Below are 13,117 nucleotides of genomic sequence, written 5' to 3'. Positions count from 1 at the left end.
AAACCATTCTTGTGTTGCACTATCCATCATAGGCATGGATGGAATATTGAAAAATAAGCAATTAAAAACACATTTATTATTTTGTGTAAATTATTGTTCCATTATCCTGGAGAGCTGCTAAAATGAAAGGGTTTTGTTTTTTATTTAAATGCAGTTTAATATGAGTAAAAGACTGTTTTATAACCAAAATCTCAGAAAGTATGTTCATTAGCAATAAGATCAATTCATTGAAAACAGCAAAGAAAGAACTTTGTTCACTTGTGTGTCAACTGGGAAACACATTTGCTCATCACCTTCCATTTTGCCACATATTCTACTACATATTTTTGAAAACCCTATCTCATTTATTTATTACAGGAACACTTTCAGATAGAAATTATTGTCTAAATTTTAAAATGAGAGTAAGGAAAGAGACTACCTTTTCCACTGTCTTCTGTTTCAAAAAGAAAGCAAAAAGTTAAAAAGAAGCAGAAGTGAGATCAATAGCCAGATGGCTTGGTGCTGAGAACCAGGCCTGGTAGTTAAAGATTGACTCCTGACCTAACCGCTTGTGTTATCTATAGATTCCAGACATTGTATGAGGAAGCATTGTGAAACCTTCTGTCTGTTATGCTAGCCCCCATCACTGATGCCTGTAGCCCTCAGTCACGTAGCCTCCACTTGCACAACGCATCACGATCCCTTCATGTGGACCCCTTAGGGTCATAAGCCCTTAAAAAGGATAGGAATCTTTGCTTCAGGGACCCCGGATCTTGAGATGTGAGTCTACCAATGCTCCCAGCTGATTAAAGCCTCTTCCTTCCTAAAACCGGTGTCCGAGAGGTTTTGTCTGCCACCAGTCCTGCTACCTTTCTTGGCTCCCTGGCTGGGAAGCAAAGTGATTAACAGAGGGTCAAGGCAGCCCCTCAGGCAGCCGAGGCTTGCCCTGTGGAGATCGCAGGGGACTCCAGCCAGCTTAAGCGACTTGAATCCTGACAGCGCTCTGGGGTAGGCAATTGACTTGCCAGAACAGTGAGCAGGAGACCCCCCTGGAGGATTAACGCAGTGATTGAACACTGGGAAGGAATTGGCACTTAGAGTCTAGATATCTGGAACATGGTAAGACCAGTCTTGGAACTTGCCCATTCCATCTGAGTGGAAGCATGGCCTGATCACCCATGGTGTGCCTTTATCGACACTTTGGTTTTGATTTTGATTTTGACTGGATTTGAACTGTTTTGGTTTTGATTTTGGTTCTGACTTTTGGATTTGAACTGTTTTGACTTTGACTTCAGTTCTGACTTGACTCAAATTGCTTGATGAATGAATAACTCCTTATTTGTCCTTCGGTTTTAGTTTTAATTTTGATCTGGTGTGAATTGCTCAATGAGTGAGTGACTTTTTGCCCCTTTCCCCTTCCCTCTTTGTGGTAAGAGTGTTGTTTTGTCCCCTAAGAGAGGAAAATGGGTAAAATACAGAGTAAATCTACCTCATTAGGAACTATCTTAAAGAGTTTCAAGAAAGGATTCAATGGGGACGATGGAATTGCTATGACACCTGGAAAGCTTAACGCTTTGTATGAGATAGATTGTCCAGCATTAGAGGTGGGACAACCATCAGAAGGAAGCCTAGACAGGTCCCTAGTTTCAAAGGTATGGCACAAAGTAACTGATAAATCAGGACACCCAGATCAGTTTCCACACATAGATACTTGGTTGCAGTTAGTTTTAGACCCCCCACAGTGGTTAAGAGGACAGGCAGCAACAGTACTAGTAGCAAAGGGACAGAGAGCCAAGGAAAAATCTTGCTCCACTCTCCAAGGGAAGTCAGCTCCTAAAGTTCTGTCTGACTCCACATCAGAGCATGCATGGCAGGAAATGGCACCCTTGGTGCCCCTGCCTCCCTTACCAAGAAGAGAGGTTCCTCACATTGGAGCCCACAGCACCTGAGCCTCTACAAGGTACACACACCCCAAGGCCACCTAGAATAGACAGAAGAGGATGTGAAGTCTTGGGAGAAACCCTTCCTTTGCCAGCTCGCTTGCAACCTGAAACTGGGATACAAATGCCCCTAAGAGAGCAATGGTATACTGGGGTAAACGAGGAGTGACCTATGGTAGAAAGGCATGCCTTTGTGTACCAACCTTTTACCTCTGCAGATCTCTTCAACTGGAAAAGTAATACCCCATCCTATACCAAAAAGCCACAAGCTCTGATTGATTTGCTCCAAACTGTTATCCAAACTCATAACCCCACTTGAGCTGATTGCCACCAGTTGCTCATGTATCTCTTTAACATGTATGAGAGAAGGAGAGTGCCCCAGGCAGCAATTAAGTGGCTGGAAGAGCATGTTCCAGCTGATTACCAGAACTCTCAAGAGTATGTGAGAATCCAGCTACCAGGAACTGACCCTCAATGGGATCCAAACGAGACAGAGGGCATGCAAAGGCTAAATTGGTATAGGGAAGCACTCTTAGAAGGGTTGAGGAGAGGAGCCCAAAAGGCCACAAACATAAGCAAGGTCTCTGAGGTTATCCAAGGAAAGGAAGAAAGTCCAGCACAATTTTATGAGAGACTGTGTGAGGTCTATCGCATGTACACTCCTTTTAACAGCCCTAAGAATCAGCGTATGATTAACTTGGACCCAGTTAGCTAAAGCATAGAGGGTATTAGGAGCAAGCTGCAGAAACAGACTGGGTTTGTGGGTATGAATACATTGCAAGTACGGGAAATAGCTAACCAAGTGTTTGTAAATAGAGATGCAACGAGTCACAGAGAGAAACTCAAAGAAGGCGAATGCCAAGCCTGGCAAAACGCTGACCTACTAACTGCAGCTATTAGAGGGATCCCCCTGAAACGACAAGGGAAGAGGGGTTCTGGGAAAAATAGTCTGACCATCCGCACTTGCAATGTAACCAGTGTGCCTATTGTAAAGAAATAGGATATTGGAAAGATAAGTGCCCTCAGCTGAAGGAAAAGCAAGGTGGCTCGGAGCAAAAGTCCCCAGACAAGGACGAAGGAGCCTTGTTCAATCTGTCTGAGGGGTTGCTGGACTGAAGGGGATCAGACTCAAGTGTCCCCAAGGAGACTATGGTCAGAATGACAGTTCGCGGCAAGGACATTAAGTTTCTGGTTGATATTGGTGCCGAACATTCAGTAGTGACCACCTCAGTCACCCCCTTATCTAAAAAGACTATTGATGTAATCGGAGCAACATCAGTTTTGACAGAGCAGACTTTCTGTTTGCCTCAGACCTGCTGAGTGCAGGGACATGAAGTGATTCACTAGTTCCTGTACATACCTGACTGCCCCTTGCCTTTTTTGGAAGGGGCCTGCTTAGCAAGCTGAGAGCTACTATCTCCTTTACAAAACAAGGCTTTTTACAACTGAAGTTGTCTGGAACAGGAGTTATCATGGCCCTGACGGTTCCCTGAGAGGAAGAGTGGCGACTCTTCCTAACCGAACCAGGCAAAGAGACAGGGCAGCTCTGGCCCAGGGGTGGCCAAAAGTCTGGGCAGAAGACAACCCCCCGGATTGGCAGTCAATCAAGCTCCCGTACTCATAGAAGTTAAGCCACGGGCCCAGTCAGTCAGGCAAAAACAGTATCCAGTCCCCAGAGAAGCCCTGGAAGGTTTCCAGGTTCATTTAAAGCACCTGAGGACTTTTGGAATTATAGTGCTTTGTCAGTCTCCATGGAACACCCCCCTCCTACCTGTTCCCAAGCCAGGGACCAAGGACTACAGGCCAGTGCAGGACTTGCACTTGGTCAATCAAGCCACAGTGACTTTACATCCAACAGTACCTAACCCGTACACACTGTTGGGGTTATTGCCCTTTGAGGACTGCTGTTTCACTGCCTAGACCTGAAGGATGACCTATATGTGTCAGAGAGAGAAAAGACGGCAGTTGGTTTTAACCCAGACTGTAGGGCTGTGGCCGAGACCGGTGGCACATCTCTCCAAACAATTAAACGGGGTTTCTAAAGGGTGACCCCCGTGTTTGAGAGCCTTGGCAGCAACTGCCCTGCTAGCGCAAGAAGCAGATAAACTAATCCTTGGACAAAACTTGAACACAAAGATCCCCCATGCTGTGGTGACTTTAACGAATACCGAAGGACATCATTGGCTAACAAATGCTAGGCTAACTAAGTACCAAAGCTTGCTCTGTGAAAATCCCTGAATAACCATTGTAGTTTTCAACACTTTGTTCCCAGTATCGGAGAACCCAGTTGAACATAACTGCATAGAGGTGTTGCACTCAGTTTGTTCCAGCAGACCCAACCTCCAAGACCAACCTTGGATGTTTGTACACTGGGAGCTATATGTGGACAATCTCTGCAAAGTGATCCTGAAGAAGACGACAAGCCCTGCTCCAGTCACACCCTGAAGCTGACTGGTCTACCCATGACCGAAGCATGAGGAAACTCATCGTGGGACTTATTCTCCTTAGGATTTGGACTTGTACAATAAAAACTTCAGCTGATTTTCCCCACCTGGAGGACTGTACCCAGTGTATTCATCAAGTTACTGAGGTAAGAGAACAAGTTAAAACAATCTTTCTGTTTTATGGTTATTATGAATGTTTAGGAACTTTGAAAGGGACTTGCTTATATAATGCCACTCAAATATAAAGTATGTGACCCAGGAAATGACCAACCTGATGTGTGTCACAACCCATCTGAGCCTCTTATGACCATAGTTTTTGAAAGAAGATTAAGAACTGAGGACTGGTGGCGACTCGTGAAAGATACAAGTAAAGTAATAACCAGAACAGAAGAAAAAGGGGTTCCCAAACAAGCCACCTTAAGATTTGATGCCTGTGCAGTCATTCATAGTAACAAAGCTAGGGATCGGATATGGTTCTCTCAGTTGGGAAAAAAAGCTATATGGCAGAAAATAAGTACATTTGTCACGAATTAGGACCATGTGGTATTGAATGTAGTTATTGATTCTGTGTCCTTTGGGCCACCTGGAAAAAGGACAAAAAAAACCTGTTTGCCTACAAAAAGAAGAAAAGTAATTCATCTTGCACCTCCAGTAACTGTAACCCATTAGAATTAATAATTACTGACTTCCTGGGCCCTTGATGGAAGTCAGGGAAAAATGTAAACCTAGGAATTGATGGAACTGTGCTTGACCCCCTAGTCAACCTTTTAGTCCAAGGGGAGATCCACAAGTGCTCTCCCAAACCACTGTTTCAGACCTTTTATGATGAACTGAATGTGCCAGTACCAGAACTCCCAAGAAAGACAAAAAATTTGTTCCTGCAGTTAGCAGAAAATGGAGCCCATTCCCTTGATGTTACTTCCTGTTATGTATGTGGCAGAACCACTATGGGAGACTAATGACCTTGGGAGGCCTGAGAATTACTGCCCATGGATCCAGTTCCTGATATAATTCTAGTCCAGAAGACCCACACTGGTAACTTCTGGGTCTTAAAAACCTGAATTATTGGACAATACTGCATAGCCAGAGAAGGAAAAGACTTCACCATCCCCATAGGAAGGCTCAGTTGCCTAGGGCAAAAGCTGTATAACAGCACAACAAGAATAGTCACCTGGTGAGGTCTAAACCATACTGAGAAAAACCCATTTAGTAAGTTTACTAAGTTGCAAACTGTTTGGGCCCATCCAGACTCTCACCAGGACTGCATGGCTCCAGCTGGACTATACTGGATATGTGGACACAGAGCCCATGTCAAGCTACCTGAGCAATGGGCAGGCAGTTGTGTCATTGGCACCATTAAACCATCCTTTTTCCTGCTGCCTGTAAAAGCAGGTGAGATCTTAAGCTCCCCTGTCTATGTTTCCTGAGCAAAGAGGGGCATAACCATAGGCAATTCGAAAGATGACTTGTGGCCCACTGAAAGAATCATACAGTACTATGGGCCTGCCACATGGGAACAAGGCTTTTTATGGGGATACCAAACCTCCATTTACATGCTTAACCAGATTATATGGTCACAAACTGTCTTAGAAATAATCACTAATGAAACTGGCAGAGCTTTGACTATTCTAGACCGGCAAGAAGCCTAGATGAGAAATGCTATTTATCAAAATAGATTGGCCCTAGGATACTTGCCAGCAGCTGAAGGAGGGGTCTGTGGAAAATCCAACCTGACCAATTGCTGTCTGCATATGGATGACCAAGGGCAAGTAGTCAAAAACATAGTCAGAGATATGACAAAGCTAGCACATGTGCCTGTGTAGGTTTGGCATAGATTTGGTCCTGGGTCTGTATTTGGAAAATGGTTCCCAGCATTAGGAGGATTTAAAACTCTTATAATAGGGGTAATAATAGTAATAGGAACCTGCTTGTTGCTCCACTGCTTGCTGCTCTTGCTCCTTCAAATAATGAAAAGCTTTGTCACTACCTTGGTTCACCAAAATACTTCAGCACAAGTGTATTACATGAATCACTTTTGGTCTGTCTTGCAGAAAGACCCAGATAGTGAGGATGAAAGTGAGAATTCCCACTAAAAGTGAGATTCTCAACAGGGGGAATAAGGAAGGAGGCCACCTCTCTCATTGTCTGTTTCCAAAAGGAAGCAAAAAGTTAAAAAGAAGCAGAAGTGAGATCAATATCCAGATGACTGGGCACCAAGAACCAGGCCTGGTAGTTAAAGATCAACTCCTGACCTAACCACTTGTGTTATCTATAAATTCCAGATATTGTATGAGGAAGCATTGTCAAACTTTCTGTTCTGTTCTGCTAGTACCCATCATTGATGCATGTAGCCCTCAGTCACATAGCCCTTGCTTGCACAATGTATCATTTCGTGTAGACCCCTTAGAGTTGTAAGCCCTAAAGGGACAGGAGTCTTTACCTCGGGGAGCTTGGATCTTGAGATGCAAGTCTACTGATGCTCCCAGCTGATTAAAGCCTCTTCCTTCCTAAAGCTGGTGTCCCAGAGGTTTTGTCTGGGACTGGTCCTGCTACAAGAGAACTAATTTTTCATGAATGTTATTTGTTCTACCATCCCTCAGCTAATAGGTAGTAGCTACAATTTGAACCTGAATAATTCTGAATCCCATGCAATGTCTGATATAAATAGAAAATGCAAGAAAGGCTTAAAAATATAATTTGCTTAGCAAACAATATGTAAGGGTTTTGCCTATAAACCTACAAATCTATCTTTGTGTCCTCTAATCTACTTTTAAGGCTTTGTCCTTTACTTCAGACCCTGATTTGGTCACTTACATTTACTTCAGAATTTTGCTCAATTATTTATCTCCTATGTTTGTAAACTTTCACTTCCATTTCATTGGATTCTTCGTTATCAGCTGAAAAGTCTGTTCATATTTGAAATATGCTAAATACTATATACAAGCACCAAAAGTAAAATGCATTACTTAACTTTGAACTTTCCTAGCTACTCCTCAATTTCTGTCCCTTCTCATCTTTACAGTGTGAATTACCATATCTGTCTTTATTTTTTCATATCCTATGTACCATTTGGGAAACTTGCTTCTACTTGCAACATTCAAATAAAATAATGATCTCCTCCTTGATGTAAAACATACATTGAATTGTTCAGTCCCATTCTAATTTTACCAATATAAATAATTTAAAACCATTTATTTATTAATTTAAATACTTTTTCTTTTGTCCTCTCTACAACTAATCTTCTTCCTTTATTTTTTCTCCTGTACCTAATTGTTGTACATTAAATGATTCTTTTTCAGGCCACATTGGAGCAGAGTGTGACTATAAATTTTAGCCTAATTTTAAGTTTTCATAACTTCAGAAGTATAAATACATGCTATAACCTGAAAAATACATATATTTGAAGGCTGAATTATTTATGTTTTTCCATTTAGTTTTGTAAATTTTAAACAATAACATTTTAGTTTTTTGAAGTTACACTCAATGAAGATAGATATTCATTGAAACCAAAAAATACTAATTTATGATTTGTAATTGACAAAATTGTTTCATTGTCTCTAATTAAAGATGGAAAATGCTGACCAAATATCTTTACCATGAGCTCCATTCTCACATATTCTTTGACTACTTGTAATCTTCTGGCATCATCAAGGCATATACAAATTAACACACCATGAATCTTACCTATTGATTCCTTCCTTTGACTGGTTTGTCTCAAATAGATTTTGTATATTTCAAGTGACAGTGATGCAGGATAGACAAACCTAAAAATTTGGGCTTAATATTAGAGGGTTCCTGGCTTCTCCCAGGGAAGAATACAAGGACAAGCCAGTGGTGTTAGCAATCTTATTTATTTATTTATTTATTTATTTATTTATTTATTTATTTAGAGACAGAGTTTCACTCGTTGCCCAGGCTGGAGTGCAGTGTCACAATCTCGGCTCACTGCAACCTCTGCCTCCTGGGTTCAAGCAATTCTTCTGCTTCTGCTTCCTGAGTAGTTGGGATTACAGGTGCTCACCATGAAGCCTGGCTAATTTTTGTATTTTTAGTAGAGACAGGGTTTCGCCATGTTGGCCAGGCTGGTCTCGAACTCCTGACAACAAGTGATTCACCTGCCTTAGCCTCCCAGAGTGCTGGGCTTACAGGTGTGAGCCACCACATCTAGCCGTATTAACAATCTTTTATTGATTTTATTGAGTGGTTCTGCTTCTTACCATGTAGTGCTTACTCATAGGTTAGTATGTTCAGAATCAGCAACATGTGAGCTGTTGAAAATTTTATTTATACCGACTTAAACTTTCAATTACATGTAAATTAAGGGATGTGTTCATGCCAATTGAAAGGCAGATTATTTAGAACTTTCTGAGAAAGGGACGGTGGCTTCCTGGCAATTGCCATGGCATTTGTAAACTGTCATGGCATTGGTAGAAGTATCTTATGCTAATGAGTAATGAATTCAACTAGAAATCACTTTCATTGCCATCTGCTGGTGTCCTCTAGTATCTTCAATTTATCCTGTCTGAACCAGATCCTGTTTTGGTCAGCAGAGTTGTGACCAGCAAACAAGTCCTGCCAGTCTCCTACCTCAATAGATACTAATGATTCAAACCAGAAACCTTCTCCTTCAACTCCAGCATCCAACAAGCCACATGTTCGGACTATCCTTTGCTTTATGCTGTTATGTATATCTCCTCCTTTCTGTCCATAACACTGGTGCTTTTATTCAGATACTCGTAACAGATTGCCAATATTATTCAACAGGCTCCAAGCTGGTCCTGTCTTGTCTTGCACTTCCAAAGACTCTGTTATAAAAAGCAGACAGAATAATATTGAACATGTACACACACACTTTATAGACTTTCAACTTCAGACAAGGCCTAATATGTCAGAGCAGACCAAGGTTTCCTTAAAAAAAACTACTAGATGAGGATAGATTTTTTTATTTTTATTTTTTTATTTTTTGAGACAGGATCTCACACCGTCACCCAGGCTGGAGTGCAGTGGTGCTATCTCAGCTCATTGCAACCTCCATCTCCTGGGTTCAAGAGATTCACCTGCCTCAGCCTACTAAGTAGCTAAGATTACAGGTGTGTACCACCATACCTGGCTAATTTTTGTATTGTTAGTAGAGATGGGGTTTCACCATGTTGGCCAGGCTGGTCTTGAATTCCTGACCTCAAGTGATCTGCCTGATTTGGCCTCCCAAAGTGCTGGGATTATAGGCATGAGCCACTGTGCCCAGACAGATTTTTTAAATAGCATTTTACCTTTTTTTAGACAGAGTCTCACTCTGTCACCAAGGCTGCAGTTCAGTGGCACCATGTTGGCTCACTGCTACCCCTGTCTCCTGGGTTCAAGCAATTGTTCAGCCTCAGCCTACCGAGTAGCTGGGATTACAGGTGCCCACCACCATGCCCGGCTAGTTTTTATATTTTTAATAGAGACAGGGTTTCACCATGTTGTCCAGGCTGGTCTCAAACTCCTGACCTCAGGTTATCCACCTGCCTTGGCTTCCCAAAGTGCTGGGATTACAGATGTGAGGCATCACACCTGGCTAAAACAAAATTTTTCTAAGGATTAGTTACATTCACCAAACATTAGTTGTTCCAATGTATGCTAGAAAGTTTCTATGATAGCAGCTATAATGATACATTATTATAGTTGTGTATTAGTCCGTTTCATGCTGCTGATAAAGACATACCTGAGACTGGGAAGAAAAAGAGGTTTAATGGACTTACAGTTCCACATGACTGGGGAGGCTTCACAATCATGGAAGAAGACAAGGAAAAGCAAGTCACGTCTTACAAGGATGTGGGCAGGCAGAGAGAGAGTTTGTGCAGGGAAACTCCCACTTTTAAAAGCATCAGATCTCTTGAGACTTACCCACAATCACAAGAACAGCATAGGAAAATCTCGCCCCTATAATTCAATCACCTCCCACTGGGTTCTTCCCATAACACATGGGAATTGTGAGAGTTACAAATCAAGATGAGGTTTGGTTGGGGACACAGCCAAACCATATCAATTTAGAAAGGATACCTTACACTATTCAGTAGGGCCCAAATTTCCTTACAAGAGAATCCATTTTGTTTTTAGTTTCTTATTCCTACAGCCCTATTTAATACTTATTGTTCAGTAGTTATTTAACAAATAATCAAATCATTCAAAAATGAACAATGAAACAAATAAATAAAAATTAATAATGGGACAAATAAATATAAAAATTAATGATGGAATATGCAAATAAATGCCAAAATATAATTAAAAATAATTTTCAATGCAATCTCAGCCAGTGTGGCAAAAAGGTGGTTTATGTGGTGCTTATTTACTGACTTTGATATGTCATATTCTGTCTACTATTCATTGCTATAATCTTCTTTAGCAATGATACCTTACTGACCTATAAAAATAAAATACTTTATTCCAAGTAGATTTTTAAGATCATATAAATGTGTTAGCTATAAGATGTTTAATTATTTTCTTATGTTAAGAAGCATAAGACACTTCAAGTACGCCTTTTTACAAAATTAGAGTAAAATCATTTAAAAAATTGGGGCCTACAGTAGTGCACATGGTCCATAGAATTCCCTTTGACATTCTTTTTACAGAGTGCCTTATTGTAGACCTGTTTCTGGGTGGCAGTCTGATTGATTGCTCTGTGATAGACCTCCCAATACTCAGCTTAGTCATTCATACGACCAGAGATAAAGATAAATTCAGGGATCCAGTTAGTTCTGTGACCTTCACTGGTAATGAATCCTGTAGGCTCATTAGCTGCAATTTGAAGCATTTTAAAATTAATTGCCTTTAGTTTAATAAAGTTTTTGCTTGCTTAGAAATCAGAACAATGGTAAACACTTTAACAAACTTGTTAACAATCTTTTATTACAGAGTAATTGTGACCTTGAAGAGTTGTTTGTTTGCTTTTTTCCATTATAATGGCATGCACAATATACTATGCATAGCAATGGTTTAATTTTAACTTTTTACAGCTTTATTTTATGTGTTATAAATCCTATTATATTTGGAATCATGTGTAACTCAGTAAAATGTATTAAAATCTCTTCTGAAATTGTTCTTGCTCAGATTCATATTTTAATTTCTTGTTTGTTTAGCTTATTTGGCCATATGCTTGTCATATTGCCCTGGGCTCAAAAGCAACCACCCTGACACATTTTTTTTTTAAAGAACATTACATTATAATTTATACACTTTAACAGGAGTATGAATCTATGCCAACATGACAGATAAAAAATCCATGAAATATAATGTTAGCTAGAGAAATAATATACCCAGGAGGAAAAGCAGACTTTTTAATTTCCATATTTTAAATTTCTATTTTTACCTCTACACAAAAATAGCTTAAAATGTGTCTTAATTCAACCAATTTCATAGTGTGTATTTTAAAAGTCACATACTTTTTCATTCAAAGTCATGTCTTCTGGTACTAGCTATTATATTACCGCTAGATTATGCTGTTTCAAACTTACGTTCAAACATATTTTTTATGCTCTCTAATTACAGAGCCTGTCACTTTTTTCATTAGGGTTACATGCACTTTGAGTTGTTTTCACAGAGTATGATGAGCTGTCACTGCAACACACACCTGAGTGATCAACAGTAAGTATAAAGAGCCCTATAGCAAAGTAGCTAATTATGTTGGTTTATAACTATGTTAAACAGAAAAAGTTACTCAAGTTGTATTGTTTCTGGTATATTTATTAATAAAAATATAGATATGGATTATACTATTAAAAATAGTTACACGTATAGTCAATCATATACTGTAAATTAAGCCAAAAAGATAAATTCAGTGAGATATTTGTACCAGAAATCTTACAGCAGGGATAGAGGCTGTAATAAACATGTACCTTATCAATTAGTCTTCTTTGGTTAAAGAAATGGAAAAAGAGCCAAATCATCTCTTACATTCAAAATTATAAAGGATCAGAGGGGTGGCCACAATGGCTGACTAGAAGCAGCTAATGTGCATGGTTCTCATGGAGTGGAACAAAAGGGGCAAGTAAATACCACACCTTCAATTGGAACATCCATGTACAAGTATTGAGACTAATCAAAGAAACAACGTAACTCACAGAGAATGGAAAAAAGCAAGGTAGGATGGTGGCCCATCTGGGAGCAATATGGAGCCAGGGGAAACTCCCCTGCCCAGGGGAGCAGTCAGTGAATGTGTGATGCCAGGGCACCACACTTCTCCCACAGATCTTTGCAACCCTCAGGTTGTGAACCCACTTCACCAGCGCCTTCAGTCTAACAGAGCTACATGGAATCTTGACAGAGCAGTCACTCAGGCATACACAGAGACACAGGAAACTGAGATACCTGGACTTTCTGTGCTTCCCAACAAAAGTAGCTGCAACTCCATCAAAGAGGAATGTTAAACCTAGTATATACCCCTAGGAAAGAGGCTGAATCCAAGAGGCTGAGTAGTAACAGTCTGAAGGCCCCACTTCTATGGTGCCTCACGGGATAAGACCCACTGGTTTAAAATTCCAGTCAGCCACCACTAGCACCATTGCACCTTTCTAAGATGAAGCTCCCAGGGAGAGAAGCTACCATCTTTGTCGTTTGGTGGACTTAGTTCTTCCGGCTTTTGGGCTTTGAATAGTCCAGGTCTACTAGGGACAGAAGCAATCCTCAGGCACAGCACAGTTACTCTATGAAAACATAGGCATACTGTTTTTCAAGTCAGTCCCTGATCCTGTTCTTGCTCACTGGGCAGGGCCTCCT

This window comes from Theropithecus gelada, chromosome 1, assembly GCF_003255815.1.
Source record: "Theropithecus gelada isolate Dixy chromosome 1, Tgel_1.0, whole genome shotgun sequence".
NCBI lineage: Eukaryota > Metazoa > Chordata > Mammalia > Primates > Cercopithecidae > Theropithecus > Theropithecus gelada.
This window is presented reverse-complemented; position numbering follows the sequence as displayed.